Source organism: Hemiscyllium ocellatum, chromosome 34, assembly GCF_020745735.1.
Source record: "Hemiscyllium ocellatum isolate sHemOce1 chromosome 34, sHemOce1.pat.X.cur, whole genome shotgun sequence".
Taxonomy (NCBI): domain Eukaryota; kingdom Metazoa; phylum Chordata; class Chondrichthyes; order Orectolobiformes; family Hemiscylliidae; genus Hemiscyllium; species Hemiscyllium ocellatum.
Window position 1 is genome coordinate 5,563,470 of NC_083434.1, and position 19,805 is coordinate 5,583,274.

The window sequence follows — 19,805 nt, forward strand, 5'->3', positions numbered from 1 at the left end:
TTGGCATTTACTGGATTAATTATTAATTTTATTGTGCAGGATCATTGGGGAAAATAGGCCATTGTTATTTATTAAGATGAAGAGCGCAAAGTTGAATCTGAAACTAGGGTCCTGAATCTAAATAAAGGGAACAATGAGGGTATATGGTGTGAATTGGCAAGGATAGATTGGAGAATCTTCCAAAAAGAGTTGATGTTGAAAAGGTAATGGCTAACATTTTAAGAATGTGTGCGTAATGTATAGCCATTATTCATCCTTTTTGATTGAAAAATGAGTGAGGAAAGCTGGTTCAACCATGGCTTACAACAGAAATTGGGAATAATATTGGATCCAATGAGAAGAATATATAAACAGCTAGAAAAAGCACCAATCCTTGAGTATTGTGTCCAGTTTTGATCTCCTAGTCTGAGGAAGGGCATTCTTGCTATTGAGGGAGTCCAGCGAAGGTTCACCAGATTGATTCTCGGCATGACAGGAATGACGTATAACGGAATACTGGATCGAGTGGGCTTATACTCGCTGGAGTTTATAAGAATGAGTGGTGATATCATAGAAACATGTAAAATCCTAATGGGACTGGACAGGCTAGATGCGGGAAGAATGTTCCTGATGTTAAGGAGGTCCAAAACTACAGGTCACAGTCTAAGAATAAGGGGTAGGCCATTCAGGACTGATGTGGAGGTGCCGATGTTGGACTGGGGTGGACAAAGTCAAAACTGTCACGACACCAGCACCTCGATGCCTGAGGAAGGATTGGGGCTCTGAAAGCCTGTTGGACTATAACCTGGAGTCCTGTGATATTTGATTCAGGACTGAGATGCAGAAGAAATTTTTCACTGATTTGTGAACCTGTGCAATTCTTTCCCACAGGAAGCTGTTGGGGCCAGTCCATTAGATATATTCAAGAGGGAGCTGGACTTGGTCCTTGCAGCTAAAGGGGTCAATGAGTATGGAGAGAAAGCAGGAGTGGGATACTGAGATTGCATGATCAATCAAAATCATCTTGAATGATGGTGCATGCTTGAAGGGCCAAATGGACTATTTCTGTGGCTATTTTCTACATTTCTACGTAAAATAAAAATAAAGGAAAAGAATTGGCTGAACTGTGGCTCTATTGAAATGCAATGAACCTGCATCTTGAGGTCTCTTTGGTTTGGTCACACAGCGATGGGACTTGACCAAATGTCCCAGATTGTGAAGCTGAACCCATGGCTGTTTTTCCAGCCCAGCGACATTGTCACTGTGCACCATCCCTCCTGACTATCTGACATGGTGACTAGTCATTTTCCACTTCCCATTTGTAGTAACATCTTTTCTGCATCTGCCTGTGTTTTTCTACACTTTAGTGCAACAAGGAGAGGGCTGATGTGTACATTGAGGTAGGGGCCAAATATTTTTGATGCCCAGGGCCCTAAGAAATAGGAGTTGGGCTCAGCCAGGAGTAATAAGCCAGTGGTTAGGATTCTGGGAATCAAGAGAGCAGGTAGTGAGCCTCTCAGATAACATGAGATCAAGGTGTTACTGGAGAACAAGGGTGCCCAGAGAGATGTTTGAATACGTTTCACTTGTATCTCAATGTCAGAGGCTGCCCTGTTAATTTACAACAAACATTCCAGAAGCAGGAGAAAAGCTGCAAAACTGAGGTAAAAACAAAGAAAATCAAACATGGGAGGATGATGATCCGGGGGGGAAAGGGGAATAGTTCTCCAGCTGGAGGGCACTGTTTGGAAAACAGGCAAACTCTGCTTTAATCTATGATTAAGGTGGACAACAGCTCCCAGTTAATTTAATCCTTTTATTCAGTGAAGCTCAACATAAAACTTGAGAAACAGTAACAGTCTTATTAGTTATTCTGGACTGCGAATCATCTTCAACTCCTAAGAACCAATCTTTTAATTCTTTTTCTCTTCCCACTAGCAGCCACTGTGCTTTGCTTTACATCATCACCCTAGTTGTCATTAAATCTTTCCTGCCTCCTGCTGGATCACAAGTAAATCTGCCTTCTCCTTTGTCCTCACTCCCCCATTTGACTAACCACTGCATTCACACAAAATCTATTAAATCCTTTAACTGTTATCAATCCTAATCAAGGCCTTAAACATTAACTCTGCTTCACTCTCCATGATGACACTTGACCTGCTGGGTATTTCTGGCATTTTCTACTTTTATTTCATGTTTGCTACATCCACTTTTTAAAAAAAAATCCAATGCTGTTGTTCCTTGACATTCCCAGATCCAATGGACGTTGATTTCTGCAGTGATCATCCATTGCATCTTCAGTGGAGCAGCCAGAAAAAACAGAGAATTTCATTGCGTGAAATGATGAGAGACTTCCAGAACCTAGCCCCAGCCTTTGAACAGGAAACGCAATGGTGCAGTTATCTTATAAGCAATGGATTAAACAGGATTGGGACTCACAAGGATCAGAGATTCTTATTGAGAAATATAGGATTCTTAAGAATCTTGACAGGATAAATACTGAGAGGATGTATCCACTCATGGAACATCCTCGGAGCAGAGGGCACTGAGATGAGGAGGAATTTCTACTCTCAGCATTGAGTTTTGGGGCTCCTTGTCACACTGAGCTTTGGGGGTAGAGTCCTTGTGTATAGGTGAGGCTGAGGTAGCTTCTCATCAGTCAGAGAATCAAGATTACAGGAAAAAGACGTGAATGTGGGTGTGAGGAATGTTGGATCAGCCACAATCCTGTTGAATGGAGGAGTAGGCACGAGGGGCCGAATGGTTAACTTCTATTCCTATTTTTTATGGTCTTAAGAGTTTCTTTTGTTCCTTTAATCTGTCGTTTGCACTGAGGATAATTGTATTATTCTGGCTGAGATCAGCTGGCGGCCTGTCTGGCACAAAATTGGTGCTTTTATTGACTGGATCTGGAGTTGTTTTTGTTTCGAAACACAGGTCTCTTGTTCTGTTTTGATACAAATACTTATTAAACGGCACTAATTCTTCTGTGAGGTCATCTGGTTCCTCAGATTTTTTTTGACAGAACATATTTTCCTTATACTACCTTGGTATTGGGGATGGTCTTTCTAGTGAGAGGTTAGGGCTTGAATATTTTGATCTTCCCTTCTACAGTACAATGCAGCAAAATGTGCAGTTTGCTGTTTCCACATTGTAATCCATTTCTCCACTACTAATTCCTGCCGTGAAATTTAAATTGTTTCCTACTCATTTTAGAGTCTCACTACTGAGGGTTTAAAGTTTTCCCTCATTGACTTGTTAGCTGATGCCCAAGAAAAGGACGAAACTTATTTAGAAATCAGGAAATCACTTGTCGCATTTCTTTCACTTTCTTCGATCTGTCGATGACTGAACATTTTGTTGATGTCTGTGGAAGGACATGAAATTAGATGCGGTTGTTCCAACTTAAAAAAAATCCAAGACCCCCAAGCTGCTTATTTTATTGGTTTGGAGCAGACTGCTCATTACCTCTGCCTCAATCTTCATTCAAAAAAAGTCAAAATACATGTCGTAATGTTGTCGTTTTGTCACACAATATCAGTATGAGAACAGTGCCAGGGAATTTAATGTGTTTAAAGGCTGACAAATCACCAAGGCCTGTTTATCCACATTCCAGAGGACTAAAGAAAGTCACTCTTAAAATATTAGTTGCATTGGTTATCTTCCAAAGTTCTATAGGCTCTAGAACATTCCTTCAGATTGAAGGGTGGAAAATGTATTCCCATTACTTAAAAAAAGGGAGGGGAAGAGAACAGAATTACAGACAAGTTAGTTTAGCATCAGTGATAGGCGAAAGGCTAGAGTCTATTATAAGCAACATGATGACCGCACACATTAATGAGATTGAACAAAGCTGGCATGAGTTATGGAAAGCAATCATGTTTAGCAAATTTTCTGTGGTTTTTTTAAAGATCTAACCGGTAGATTGGATAATGAGGAACCAGTAGATGTGCTATGTTTGGATTTTCAGAAGGCTTTTGCTAAGGTCCCACAAGATGTTAGTGAGTAAAATTAAAGCATATGGTTGGGGGTAATATCTTGGCATGAATTGAGAATTGGTTGACAGACTGGAAATTGGCTGAGTGTAAGTGAGTCTTTTTCTAGGTGTCAGGTAGTGATAAGTGCTTAGAATAGTGCTTGGCCATCAGCTATTCATGATATATGTAAATAATTTGGCTGAGGAAGCTAAGTGCAACATTTGCAAGTTTGCTGATGACAGAAAACAGGGTAGAATTGTGAGGAGGATGTATGCAGACTTCATTGAGTAAGTGGGCAAACACATGGTAGATATCGTGTAATGTGGCTAAGTGTGAAGCTTGTTGCAAAATGTAGAAAGGAACCGTATCATCGTAGCTTCATTCGCTGAGCTGGTGTGGTTTTCTGCAGACCTTTCATCATCTCGCTAGTTGACGTCGTCAGTGCATCTTTGATAAAATGTTGGTGATCCATCCAGCCTGGTATTTGTGTCTCTGTTTTTTGGTGCTTCCAGCTCTGTATCTGGGTAGTTTGTATATGGAATCCCGTTCAATGTGTTTATTGATTGAGTTCTGGTTGGAGTGCCAGGCATCAAGGAATTCTCGTGTGCCTCTATTTTGGCTGTGCAATGATGATTATGTTTTCCCAGTTCAATCTGTGACCTTCGTTGTCTGTGTGGTTGGAAATGAGAATATACTGGCTGTGTTTGGCCATGGTGAGTTGATGTTTGTGCACTCATACTGTCAGTTTTCTTCCTGTTTGCCCTGTGTAGTGTTTTTCAGAGTCCTTGTAGGGCATTTTGTAAATAACGTTGTCCTGTTGGATGAGAGTGTTGGGTCTTTGACCTTTGTGAGGAGCTGGTGATAGATGTTCGGTTTGTGGGCCACTAAGATTCCTAGGGGTCTGAGTAGTCGGGAAGTCATTTCTGATAATGTCACCTTTGCAAGGTGATGAAACACCTGGAGAAAACCATGCCAACTCGATGAACGAATTTATGACCTCATCCACAACCCAAGCATTTCAAAAATTCTAAGGGAAGAGTATGATTTAAATAATGATGTATTGGGAAATGTGGAGGTACAAAGGAATCTGGGGGTCCTTTTTGTACCAGTCCGTGAAAGTAGATTGACAAGTGCAGGAAGTAATTTGGATGACAGATGGTATTTTGACCTTAGAGTCAATAGATGCCAGGATGGAAAAGCACAGCAGATCTGGAGCAGGAAAATCAATGTTTTGGGCCAAAATCCTTGGTCAGGACCTTTTAATTGGCACTTAATTGGAAGAAGATTTGACTTCAAAAATAGTCTTACTGCAGTTATACAGGACCTTAGTAAGACCATTCTGGAGCATTTTGTGCAGCTTTGGTCTAAGAATAGGATATGCTTGTCATAGAGGGAAAAACAATGACTGCAGATGCTGGAAACCTGATTCTGGATAAGTGGTGCTGGAAGAGCCCAGCAGTTCAGGCAGCATCCAAAGTGCAGCGAAATCTCTATGCTTGTCATAGAGGCAGTGTAATTTAAGGTTCATTCACTGACATAGGGGAAGGCAGGACTGTTGTATGAGGAGATATTGGCTTGATTGGGCTTGTAATTACTAGAATATAAAGGATGAAAGGGGATTGGATTGAAACAAATAATAATCTAATGAGGCTGGAAAGACTAGATGCAAGGAGGATGTTTTTCCTGATTGGGGAATCAAGAATCGGGTGTCACAGTCTCAGGATATGGGGTAGGCCATTTATGAATAAATTGAGGAAACAATTCTCCACTCAAATGGTAGTGAACTTGTGAAATTTTCTATCGCAGAAGGCTGTGGGGCCAAGTCACTGCACAGATGCAAGAAAGCAATCATTTTTAGGTGTTAAAAGCATCAAAGGTTGGCGGAGAAATTGGGAATATAGCATCAAGATGGAGGATCAGTTATCATCGTATCAAATGACAGAGCGGGTTCAAAGGTCAAAATGGCCTACTCCTGCTCCGAATTTCTATGTTTCTGTCCTTACAATCTGTGTTTAAATGAGGATGTACCACTTGTAGCCTACATATCAGTGGAGGATTGAACAGCAATTGAAGGAAGAAAATATGACAAGGATAAAGTTAATTTGGGTGGCACGGTGGCATAGTGGTTAGCACTGTTGCCTCACAGCGCCAGAGACCCGGGTTCATTTCCCGCCTCAGGCGACACTCTGTGTGGAGTTTGCACATTGTCCCCGTGTCTGCGTGGGTTTCCTCCAGGTGCTCCGGTTTCCTCCCACAGTCCAAAGATGTGCAGGTCAGGTGAATTGGCCATGCTAAATTGCCCGTAGTGTCAGATGCAGGGGTAAATGTAGGAGACTAGGTCTGGGTGGGTGCGCTTCGGCGGGTCGGTGTGGACTTGTTGGGCCGGAGGGCCTGTTTCCACGTTGTGGGTAATCTAATCTAAGCTAACTGTTTGTATTGCAGTACACAGCAAGGTTATGGATAAGTAATTAAAGGAATTAAAAAGTTTAATTGAAGAAATGCAAGGATTTGATCCGTTGTCCAATTTGAATAAAATTTGCTACCATATTTGTTCTTCTCTGTACAATTTTGGATTAATCTGACATCTGACAGCCAGGATTATGGACTTAGCTGCTATGCCCCAAATATTGTCTGAATAGGGGGAGGCAGTGATCAGTTTCTTGCTCCTCACCCCTCCCCACTCCCTACATTAGGAGATTCAGGAGTGATTCTGAAAGTTTCTGCAGCAAGCAATAGGACAGAGTCAGAAATCTAACTTAAGGCATAACAGTCAAGGGGACAATGATGAAGGTGCGCAGCATGCAGAACAAAAGTAAATAAGCTTGTAGTGCAGAGGGAAGAGGTTTGCCTTGTTGGTAAGAAATGAAAGTAAATGGGTAACAAGAAATGATATAAGTTTGGAAGGTGTAGAATCTATCTGGGTGGAATTGAGGAACTGCAAAGACCCTGCATTGGGAGTTATATATTGGTCCCCTAGCAGCAACCAGAATATGGGCCAGCCAGTAAATCAGGTTGTAGAAAATACATGTAAGAAAGGCAGTATTACACTAATCATGGAGGTGAACTGGGAAAATCAGGTTGGTAGCAGATCTCAAGAAAAGGAATTCATGAAATGGCTGAATTTTTTTTTTGGAGCAGCTTGTGTTAGAGACTGCAGGTAATTCTGAATTTAATAGTATGTAATCAGACAGATTTGATTATGGTGCTTAAGGTAAAGAAGCCCCAAGGTGGGCAGTGATCACAATATGATAGAATTTGCCCTATAGTTTGAGACGGAGAAATTACAATCAGATGTAATGGAATTACAGTTCAGTAAAGGTAATTACAAAGGCATGACAGAGCAGCTGACCAGAGTTGATCGGGGTAACTCAGGAGACCTAGCAGAAGTTCAGCTAGGGAAGAGGAAGCAGCTTTGTAAGGGGAGGATGAGGCAAACAGAGCTGACACAAAGTCAGGTACAGCAAAAAACTAAACAAAAACATACAAGTTGGTGAAGATGATTGTGAACTCTTTAAAAGCCAGCAAAGGACAACTTTAAAAAAAAGCAATAACGGGAAAAGATGAAGCGTGAGGGTAGGCTAGCTAGTAATACAGAAGAAAATTGCAAGAGCTTTTGTAGATATATAGAAGGTAAGAAAGAGATTAGATGACATGAGACTGCTGGAAAAATAGTAATGGGAATAAAGAAATGGTGTAGAAACTAAATCGGTCCTTTACATCAATATTACAATGGAAAACACCAGGAGCATGCCAGAACTTCGAGTGTCAGAGGACAGAGGAGTGTAGTGGCTATCTACCACTACAGAAGAAGGCGTGGGGAGTCTGAAACATCTGAAGGTGGATAAATCACCCAGACTAGATGGACTACACCCTAGAATTCTGAAAGAGATAGATGAGGAGATGGTAGATGCACTTGTGATCTTTCACGAGTCAGGGAGGGTCCCAGAGGACTGGAAAATGGCTTATCTGACATCCCTGTTTTAAGAAGGGAAGAAAGTAGAAGACAGGAAATTATAGGCCAGTTGGTCTGACCTCAGTTGTTGGTAAGATTTTAGAGCTCACTATTAACAACAAAATTGTGGAATACTTGAGAATGGATGGTAAAAGAGTTGAGTCAGCACAACTTCATCAAGGAGACGTAATTTGCCTGACTAATTTGTTAGAATTCTTTTGAAGAGGTAACAAGCAAGCTTGACAAAGGAGAATCAGTAGACATGATCTATTTGGATTTCCAGAAGGCCTTTGACAAGGTGCCATATAGGAGACTGCTAAGTAAGATGGTGTTAGGGACAAGGTACTGGCATGGATAAAGGATTGACTGGAAAAAAGCAGAGAGTTGGGATTAAGGGTTCTTTCTCAAGATGGCAGCTGGTCACCTCTGAGTCAAGTGTTGGGACCACACACTATATATTAATGCTGTTGATGAAGGAACTGTGGGCAGCGTTGCTACATTTGCCAATAATATAAGTGGAGGGATGGATAACGCTGAGGAAACAGGGAGACTACAGAAGGACTTAGGAGAGTGGGCAAAGAAGTTGGAATACAGTGTGGAAAAATGTGCTATTATGCACTTTTGGTCAGAAGAATAGAGGCATGGACTATTTTTTAAATAGGGAATGTCTTCAGGAATCTAAACCACAAAGGGGCTTAAGAGAATCCTAAACTAAGACTCTTAAAGGTAATATGTTGGCACTTGGGAAGGCAAACGCAATATTAGCAATTATTGCAAGTGCCCTAGAACACAAAAGCAGGGATGTACTGCTAAGGCTGTAATCAGCCCGCATTTAGACTGCACTTTTGTGACCTGTATTTAAAGAAGGATGTGCTTGTGTTGGAGGGGGTCCAGAGGAAGTTTGCAGGATTGATCCCGGGGATGAAAGAATTGTCATATGAGGGGTGGTTGAGAACTCTGGGTCTGTATTTGGAGTTTTGAATGATGTGAGGGGATCTCATTGAAAATTACAGAATACTGAGAGGGTTGGAAAGAGTGGACATTGAGATGTTTGAAATAGTGGGAGAGATTGGGGCGTAAGGGTAGAGGCTCAGAGTGGAGGGATGATGCTTTACAATTAAGTTGAGGAACTTCCTCAGCTAGAGGTGGAACCCCATGCCACAGAATGCTGTGGAGGCCAAGTCATTGAGTGCGTTTAAGACAGAGATAGGTTCTTCGGATATTTTGCTTAAGGTGGTTTCTTGTGATTCATTGTGTGCAATATCTCAATTTTTTTGTAGCAACAATGCTAATTGCATCACTTGGTTACATGGATAAGCACAATGTGATTGTGTTTATCGTGCCTGGTTACAAATGGTAGCGTTTATTTTCACTCGGTGGGTTGTCATCTGGACCCTTACACCAGGTTGTGGCTGCTCATGTTTTCATCTTGAAAGCTTGCTCTTGTTCATGTTTTAATAAGATCCTAGAAATATCAATGTTTAGCCTAACCAGGAGGGCTTACTCGCAGAATTTTGGCTGAATTTGGTTACTTTTATCTCTAAGGTGCTGTTGGTCAAACGGTAAATTATCTATTGGAAAATGTTAGTGAAGTTTTAAATCAAAGTGATGATTATATTTGAGTTTTTGTTTTTCTGTTCAATCCAAGGCAGTAAATTAATTGATAGCTTTCTGACTGAAGCATCAGTGCTGTGGGCAAAGCCTATAACCAAAGCACAGCAACTACAGGAGTCTGTTTTGTTACAAATGCTAAGATTCATGTTTTTTTTAAATAAAATTGTTTTTCTCTCATTTGCTGACAAAGTCTGATTAAAATGTCGTTAATTTGTCCTCTGCCTGAAACAGGCATCGCAAACAACTACACTTCCTGTGCTTGTTTGAAATCACACAACACCAGGTTATAGTCCAACAGGTCTCATTGGAAGCACTAGCGCTGGAAGGAGCAGCGCTCTGAAAGCTAGTGCTTCCAAATAAACCTGTTGGACTATAACTTGGTGTTGTGAGATTGTTAACTTTGTGCACCCCAGTCCAACACTGGTATCTCCAAATCATGATTGGTTAGTGTCCTTTAGTGAGGCTGTGGGCAAAGTAACATCTGCTGTGCTACATCTGTATCATCCTTACAAATAAAAAGGTGCTTACTTGCATGTGAAGGCTCTATATCAGGAACATTTTTATTTAATAAAAATATTTTTACCATAGCAGAAAGAGGTAATTTGATCCATTGTGCTTATGCTTAACCTTTAAAGGGCTTTGAGAATAGCCCATGCTCTTTCCTCATTGTCGTGCATTTTTTTCCTCTCCTGTAAATGATCAATTTCCTTTATAAAGTTTTCAGTTCATCTGCTTCCATCATCAATTCAAGCAGTGCACTCTTGATTATTACAACCAACGGCATTATTTTGAAATTGGTTTCATAGTGACAGTTCAAAAAAACCTAAAGCCAATTGTTTTTCATTGCTGGTTCCATCTGTCAAAACCCCTACTGTAACAAAATTTAATGTGCTGATGCACTTTTTGACCAGAATATTCTCCATGCATCCAAAACAAAATTTTGGTCATGAGTATTCTATAACTGTTTACCCACATGGTTTACAACTAATAGGCAGAACAGCAACATTGACTGCTGTCTAAATTTTACAGGGAAGTGGTGATATTTTACCTGCAAGAGGTGAATCTAAAACTATGTTCCAAGCAGGACTTAAGTTTGAAATCAAAGTCTGTTTTGGAGGTTTATTCCTGTAGATGTAGGAGTACTCATAATTGTCTATTCATATAAAGCTGTCAGTCCTACTACCTGATGTTTACCGTTGCTTATAATTATCAATGTTTATCAGTCTACTTTCTGGAGAGGCTGCTCCCTTGACATATCCTACCAACCAACTCATTTAAGGGTATGACTTTATTGTCAGAACATTTGGGCTTGAACTTGCGTGGAAAATGGTGTATGTATATGCACACGTGTATGTTTGTGTTTGATTGAATGTCATGTAATTATTAATGACATACAAAGAAATTAACAGGTTCATTAGCTTTTGGATGTTGAATGCTGTTGTTCAGATTATAAAGTATAGAAGGGGAAATTATGAAAATTATATAAAAGCTTTATCAATTTATTCTGCTATTCATGCATGTATGTATCAATGCTGAACTTTTCACAGTCATAGAACATTACAGCACAGTACAGGCCCTTGGCCCTTGATGTTGTGCTGACCTGTGAAACCAATCCGAAGCCCATCTAACCTGCACTATTTCATTTTCATCCGTATGTTTATCCAGTGACCATTTAAATGCCCTGAAAGTTGGCGAGTCTACTACTGTTGCAGGCAAGGCATTCCATGTCTTTACTACTGTCAGGAAAGAAACTACCTCTGACATCTGTCCTATATCTATCACACTTCAATTTAAAGCAATGTTCCCTTGTGCTAGCCATCACCATCCGAGGACAAAGGCTCTCACTGTCCACCCCGTCTATCTTGATGCAACCTGGGTGGCAACTTTCAGGGATCAATGTACATGGACACAGAGATCTCTGCTCATCTACACTACCAAGAATCTTGCCAATAGCCCAGTACTCTGTATACCTGTTACTCCTTCCAGAATGAATCACTTTACACTTTTCCGCATTAAACTCCATTTGCTACCTCTCAGCCCAGTTCTGCAGCTTATCTATGTCCCCCTGTAACCTACAACATCCTTCAGCACTATCCACAGCTCTACCAAACTTAGTGTCCTCCACAAATTTACTAACCCATCCTTTTATGCCCTCATCCAGGTCATTTATAAAAATGACAAACAGCAGTGGATCCAAAACAGATCCTTGCAGTACACCACTAGTAACTGAACTTCAAGATGAACATTTCCCATCAACCATCACCCACTGCCTGCTTTCAGTTAGCCAATTTCTGATCCAAACTGCTGAATCACCCTCAATCCCATGCCTCCGTACATTGTGCAATAGTTTACTGTGGGGAACCTTATCAAGCATCTTACTGAAATCCATGTGCACCACATCAATGTCTTTACCCTCATTCACCTGTTTGGTCATCTTCTCAAAGAATTCAGTAAGATTTTTGAGGCACGACCTTCCCTTCACAAAACTGTGTTGATTATGCCTAATTGATTTATTCCTTTATAGATGTTTTGTAAATCTTACATCTTATAACCTTTTCCAATACTTTATCCACAATCGAAGTAGGGCTCACTCGCCTGTGATTGCTAGGATTGTTTCCATTCCCCTCCTTAAACAAGGGGGCAACATTTGCTATCCTCCAGTCTGCTGGCATTATTTCTGTAGATAATGTAGACATAAAAATCAAAACCAAAGGCTTGTCAATCACCTCTCTAGCTTCCTAAAGAATCCGAGGATAAATCCCATTTGGCCCAGGGACTTATTAATTTTCACACTTTCCAGAATTGCTAACACCTCCTCCTTGTGAACCGCAATCCCGTCTAGTCTAGTAACCTGTATCTCAGCATTCTCCTCAACAACATTGTCTTTTTCTAATGTGAATACTGATGAAAAATATTCATTTAGTGCTTCCCCTATCTTTAGACTTTAGACTTTAGACTTTAGACTTACAGTGTGGAAACAGGCCCTTCGGCCCAACAAGTCCACACCGACCCGCCGAAGCGAAACCCACCCATACCCCTACATTACCCCTTACCTAACACTATGGGCAATTTAGCATGGCCAATTCACCTGACCCGCACATCTTTGGACTGTGGGAGGAAACCGGAGCACCCGGAGGAAACCCACGCAGACACGGGGAGAACGTGCAAACTCCACACAGTCAGTCGCCTGAGTCGGGAATTGAACCCGGGTCTTCAGGCGCTGTGAGGCAGCAGTGCTAACCACTGTGCCACCGTGCCGCCCATCTCTTCTGACTCCACACACATCTTCCCGCTAATATCCTTGATTGACCCTAATTTTACTCTAGTCATTCTTTTTATTCCTGATATCCTATAGAAAGCTTTAGGGTTTTCCTTGATCCTATCCATCATGTGAATGTTATATTGTGCAATTCATGCTTGCTCGCTGCTTATGACAGCCAGCACAGACACAGTTTAGTGATATGTTGCTCTCATGCTCTGTATTAAGTGTTGCTTCTATTTTAATTTAGATTTTTGGGAGTGCACTAATGCATCTAAATCTGGCTTCTTAATCCTGTGATAAACTCTGTTCTTAATGGGTCTGTGGTTCTGCCAGAATAAAAGATCCCAAATTTAGCATTGTATACACTGAGAGCCAACTAGTGGACACCAGTCTCCTGGAATCTCAATGAAAGGAAGTCTTTTAAACTTGAAGCAGAGCTTGCCAACTGTGCTTTGACACCGGATTCTGGTTTATAATGTTACAACTCTGCATCTAGAATCCTGCTGTGTGCTTCTTGAGACAGAGGATGCTATCTCATGAGGTAGTTTTGTTTCCTAACTGCCCAGGAGGCATGTAAGCAATTCTCGCAAGTGCGGTTGGCTACAAAAGGGCTGCACTTATATCTTGGATCAATTACAAAAGCATTGTGTTTTCTTACATTGCTCACTGGGAGAAACACGTCCAGATATCAGCTGAAAAGTTACAGTCACAATTTTGGTTGGGGGCACATGCAAATTTGACACATTTGTAACATTGTTCTGAATCCACCAGCATTATAAATCCCAAGCATTGAGAAACTTTGCATAAATTATTGGACTCCCAAGTTTTATTAATTAAATCTGAATGTATCTATTAGGTTCATCTCTGATAAAATCGTAATGTGACTTGTTGCTGCTCATAGGCAATACAGAATCGAAGCAAGTTCTGAATAAGACAAAAGCAATACTTTTTTCAGATATGTTATGACTCACCTCCAAGGAAGTGGGATTTGAAGCCAGACCTTCTGGTCCTGTCCACTGTCACTGCACTACACGAGTGCTTTCAATAGCAAGACATGCTTCTTCAGATACAACACCGTACTGTTACAATTACCTTGTCCTTCAAGGATATTTGTGTGCACATTTCCTTATCAAAACATCAATTTCAACTAAATGCAATTGAACTTGCTAGTTACTTTCCTGTGATGGTGCTTATAAACAATTTTTTCAGTAATTGTTTGATTCTTTTATTGTCCCTGTCCTCCTTTCATTGTTTTCTTTCTCTATCTTTCAAACTTTTTGTTTCCTTCTTTCAACTTGTGTATTTCTTACACACTTTGTCAGCTCTGTATTTCACCAATTCTTTTATGGCTTTATTATTTGCAAAGTGCCCTGTAATTTTATCTGAGACTTTTTTTTGTGTATTTCTCCTCACCGCCTTTGTCTCTCACCTAGAACTCGAATTAGTACACTAAACCTCATCTTCCTCCGAACACTATATGGTGTTGCACCATATTAAATTAAACTTACTTGTACAAAAGATTGCAAGCCTCTAAGTATGCACCGTAGCTCAACCAGACTACCTTTTTCTCATTGAAATGACACAATGAAGAGGAAACCCTGTTTGCAATTACACACCAAACAGCCGTCCCAAAATTGCACGACCTAACCAGATTGGAGGAGGTGAAGGTAGACCACAAGAGGTACGGTGTATTTTTCCTCCAGGAATAGAATGGAGTTGCATCTTAATAGAGTAGATAACGTATTCAGAAACCACAGCAGCAGCTATGAATTTGTTGGTTTTCAGCTCTCATTTGTGTAAAGAAGAAGTGCTGGAACAACTCCATTTGATAGTGGCTGAGCTTCACTCAAAATGTGCCAAGTGGCTGCCTCCGAATTTATACCGGGCATGGCTGATGGGCGGGTACAGGAACTGCTAGTAGCCAGGCAATGATTGACAAAGATGGCTCTTGGTTTTAAATGACATGAGATTTCCATCTGTCTCCAACTGGAGCTTTGGCTGCCAAGATTCGTTTCTGCCTGAAAATTGGAACAGACATCAAAGCGTCAGGAAGACATTAATAAACTTGCCTCGTAAGTGTCTAATTGGCAAATTAACTTCAGTATAGATGAGGTAGTGCATTTTGAGAATAGGAATAAATAGATCTTGTATTGCTTGAATAATAAAGTCCAAATTGTGTCGAGGAGAGTAGTGGTATAATGTAAAGGTACACCGATCACAAAGTGGTGATACAACTTAATGAAACCAAAAGAGAAATCTGAATCACAAAGCTGTTACGTTGCAGTTTGGCTGAACAGGTCTGCAGTAGCTGTCTGTGCAATTTAACTTGATGCAAATCTTGTGCTTTACTCTTTTACCCTGCGCCTTGTTTTTATCTTTTTAAATTATGCAGTCCCGTTCTTGCCTGAATGTGAGTTGGGGTTATTTTTTTTTGAGAGTGGTATAATTGTAAATCAGAAACGGTTAATTAAAGCTTGTATTGAACCTTTATTAGACCACATTCAGTATGCTATGTACAGTTTTGCTGACCATGTTATAAAAAGGATAGAGAAATACTGGAGAAGATGGAAAAAATTTGCGGAGGGGATACCAGAATGTCTATATATCTGCAAATGCTGAGTGGATTGGAGTTCTTTTATACAGAAACAAGGGAACTGAAGTGGGACCAGATAAAGGTCCTTTATGAAAGGATTAATAACGTGAATGAAAATACAATACTGGAGAAACTCCACAGGCCTGACAACATGTGTGGCCAGAGAAACAGTCGAGCTATCAAGCCCAGTATGACCTTTCTGAAACTCTCTAGTTGGTAAGGAGTAAATGTAGAGTGAGTATTTCTACATGCTTACGTGGACGCATTTGTGTATCTGGGATCTCCAAAAGTAGAGATCATAACTACAATGATTGTGAATGAATTAAATAGGAATTTGGAGCAAATTTTATCCGGAATGGTAAGAACATGGAACTCATGACCACAAGGAGTAATTAAGGCAAGTAACATAGGGAAGCTAGATAAACATAAGATGGAGAAAGGAATAAGGTACACTAAAAAAAAAACCAAAAGAACTGTGGATGCTGTAAATCAGATGTTGGAGAGAGGAGCAGAACTTCTTCCAGGTGGCACTTGTGGACCTGAAATGTTAACTCTGATTTCTCTTCACAGATATTGCCAGAGCTGCTGAGCTTTTCAAGCAACTTCTGTCTTTGAATAGGATATACTGTTAGGTTTGAATGAGTTGATACAGTAGGGGGGTTACATGGAGCAAAACCTTGGCACATTAAGTTAAACCAAATGACCTGTGTTTTGCTTTTGTTTCTTGTCACTTTCATAGTAGTCAGACAGGATCCTTGAACCAGATTGTATTGTTTCCTGGGGCTAATGAGATGAGCAGGGCATTACCTGCTTCCCCTCGCAAATCTTGAACTCAGTAGAGCAAATCTTGTATCTCAATACTAGTGCATTGCATGTAATTTTCCAAAGCCTAAGTAGTTTTTCTTATTCATTTATGTAATGTGGGTATCTCCAGTATTTATTGTTCATCTCTGGTTATACTTGAGAAAATGGTGATGAGCTGTCACCTCGAACTGTTGCAGTCCATTTGATATCAGTACATCCAAAATGCTGTTCAGGAGGACGTTCCAGGGTTTTGACCAAATGGCACGATATATTTCCAAATCAGAATAATGAGTGGCTGGGACAGGATGTTGCATGTGGTAGTGTTCCCATTTAACATAACACTTTTTAAAACAGGATCTGATTACAGCTTTGTCCAGCTGGTTTACTGGCAGATTGATGTGGCATATCTAAATTTACATGTTTATAAAAGGAATTTCCCCCAGTGTGGAAATTCCATTACATTATCATGCTCCAAATTGGGGTTTTTCATTCAGAGAGAGATTATCCACTGAATGTCATTCTCCAGATCAGTGTCTCCTGGCTTTCCTAGATTTGGAAAATGGCTTAACAATGGTAACTTGACTGGGGAGTCAAGGTAAATTATTTTCGAAAGGAGATATGCAGGAATGATTGATTGTATTCTGATGAGAAATGAACTCCGGCCTCAGCTGATGCAAGGAACTGTTGTGTTTTGAGGTAAAGGGCAAAATGTCCATTCATTACGTTTTAATTTTAATTCAGTATGCCATTAATGATTGTTGTACCATTTTATTCCCTTTCAATTAGTCTTTTTTTTATTCTACTGAATTGATAATTTCCATAATCTTTAGATCTTTTTGTTAGAGCAAAAGCTGAAGAAATTTTCAATGTTAATAGCACTGAATGGGTTGTATCAAGTATGTTTGGAGAGTTTGATGCTGTCTCTGGTTGATTGCTGATTTAAAGTAAAACTTCCTTTTAGTATGTCACAGGTTACAAACCTTTGCAGTGAAATAAGACCATTTGTTTTCTGAAGTAGGGACAGCACAATGGCTCAGTAGTTAGCACTGCCGCCTCACAGCACCAGGAACCTGGGTTCAATTCCCACCTCGGGCAATTGTCTGCGTGGAATTTGCGCATTCTCCAGTGTCTGCGTGGGTTTCCTCCGGGTGCTCCAGTTTCCTCCCACAATCTAAAACTGTGCAGGTTAGGTGAATTGGCCATGCTAAATTGCCCATAATGTTAAGACGATCATGGTCTCGATGCTAGAGCTATTGGCTTCTTCAAGGACATTGATGTTTGTATGTCTGTTCTTGTGGCTGACGCAGAGAATCCATCATAAAAAGCAACGATGATACCTATCAAGGACCTTGTGGTGACATTGATATGTAATCCACATTTTCGAGCCATATAGAAGAGTCAGAAGGGTGACTGCACAAGAATCTTGGTATCTGCTCGGATGTCACGGTTGTCGAAGATTCTCTTTCATGGGGGTTGATCTCTACATCAATGTGAATCTTAAATAGCAGGTAGCTTCCAAGTAGGAGAAATGTTTCATGTTTGGGAGGATTGCCCTACTAATCAAGAATCTCCCTATCTAGGCCTTGTGTTATTGTGAGACTATGTGCTCCAGTCCTAGGCTCTACTATGAGGAAAAATATCCTCTCCGCATTTAACCTGTGAAGCCCGTTAAGAATTCTATACAAAGCCATAGAGTCATACAGCATGGGAACAGACCCTTCGGTCTAACTCATCCATGCCGACTAAGTTTCCCAAACTAAACTACGCTTGCTTGCCTGCATTTGGCCTATATCCCTCCAAAACTTTCTTATGTATGTATCATTCCACATGTCTTTTGAATTGTTGTAACTGTAACTGCATCTACCTCTTCCTCTGGCAGTTGATTCAACAAATAAACCATCCGTTGTACGTTAAAAAAAAGTTGCTCTTCTGGTCCCTTTCCAAGTCTTTCTCCTCTTATCTTAAGTAAATGTCCCATAGTTTTGAAACCCCCCCTGCCCCAAAGGAAAAGACCTTTGCTATTCACCTTACCTATGACTGTCATGATTTTATAAACCTCTGTAAGATCACCTCCTCACCCTCCTGTGCTTCAGTGATAAGAGTCCCAGCCTATCCAGTCTTTCCTTGTAACTCAAACCCTCCCGGCCCAGTAACATCCTGGTAAATCTTTTCTGAACCCTCTCCAATTTAATAATATCCTTAGATTAGATTACTTACAGTATGGAAAAAGGCCCTTCGGCCCAACAAGTCCACACCGACCCGCTGAAGCGCAACCCACCCATACCCCTACATATACCCCCTACCTAACAGTACGGGCTATTTTAGCATGGTCAATTCACCTAACCCGCACATCTTTGGACTGTAGGAGGAAACCGGAGCACCCGGAGGAAACCCACGCAGACACGGGGAGAACGTGCAAACTCCACACAGTCAGTCGCCTGAGGCGGGAATTGAGCCCAGGTCTCTGGTGCTGTGAGGCAGCAGTGCTAACCACCGTGCTACATTCTTAGTGGGCAATCAGCACTGTACAAGGTATTCCAAAAGTGGCCACACCAACACCCTGTACAACCTCCACATGATGTACCAACTCCTATACTCTGGTCTGAGCAGTGAAGGTAAGCATGCCAAATGCCTCCTTATCTAGCCTGCCTACTTGTGACGCAAATTTCAAAACACTGTGTTGAACCCCTAGGTTTCTCTGTTCGACAACACAATACTGCCCATGGCCCTACCATTAACTGCATAACTCCTGCCCTTGTTTATTTTACCAAAATGCAATACATCTCATTTATCCAAATTAAACTCCATCTGCTACTCAGCCTATTGGCCCAATTGATCAAGATCCCTTTGTAATCTTCGATAGCCTTCACTGTTGACTACTCCACTAATTTTGGTGTCATCCACAAACTTATTAACCATGCCTCCTAAACTTCCTTCCAAATTGTTTATATAAATGACAAACTTAAGTGGACTCAGTACTGAACTCTGCAGAACATAGCTGGTCACAAGTCTCCAAGTCCGAAAAACAACCCTCCCCTACTACCCTCTGTCTCCTACCATCAAACCAATGTTGTAACCAATTGGCAAGTCTCCCTGAATCGCATGTGATCCAACTTTACTAATTAGTTGACCAAGCGGAACCTTGTCAAAGGCTTTATTAAAGTCCATGTCTTCATCAATCATTTTGGTTACGTCCTCAAAACGCCCAGCCAAGTTTTTCAGACACAACTTCTCATGCACAATAAGTCCTGTCGACTGTCCCTAATCAGCCCTTGCCTTTCCAAATGCATGTAAATCCTACCCCTCAGAATCCCCTCCAACAATTTATCTGCCACCGGTGTCAGACTCACATGTCTGTGGTTTGCAGGCTTCTCCTTAGAGCTTTCCTTGAATAAAGGCACAACATTAACCACTCTCCAGTCCTCCAGCACCTCACCTTGGCTGTAGATGATGCAAATACCTCTGGTAGGCACCCTGCAGTTCCTTCCCTAACTGTACACAATGTCCTGGGATACACTTGATCAGGTCCTGGAGATTTATCTGCCTTTGTTTTTAAAGGTCTCCAGCACCACCTCTTTGTGAGTGCGGACTGTTTTCATGCCATTATTATTTATTTCCCCAAGT

The 19,805-nt window shown here is 41.0% G+C and overlaps 1 protein-coding gene across 3 annotated transcripts in view; it reads left to right on the top strand.

The window, feature by feature from the left end:
- Window positions 1-19,805, top strand: part of atxn1a (ataxin 1a) — a 481,844-nt gene that overhangs the window by 414,287 nt on the left and 47,752 nt on the right. The window contains exon 1 of one of the 3 annotated variants that reach the window (XM_060849976.1): window positions 18,749-18,796. The exons of the other annotated variants lie outside the window; for them this stretch is intronic. The gene's annotated coding sequence lies outside the window, so the exon portion shown is untranslated. Of the gene's footprint in view, window positions 1-18,748; window positions 18,797-19,805 lie in introns of those variants that run through there. 3 annotated transcript variants of the gene reach the window in all.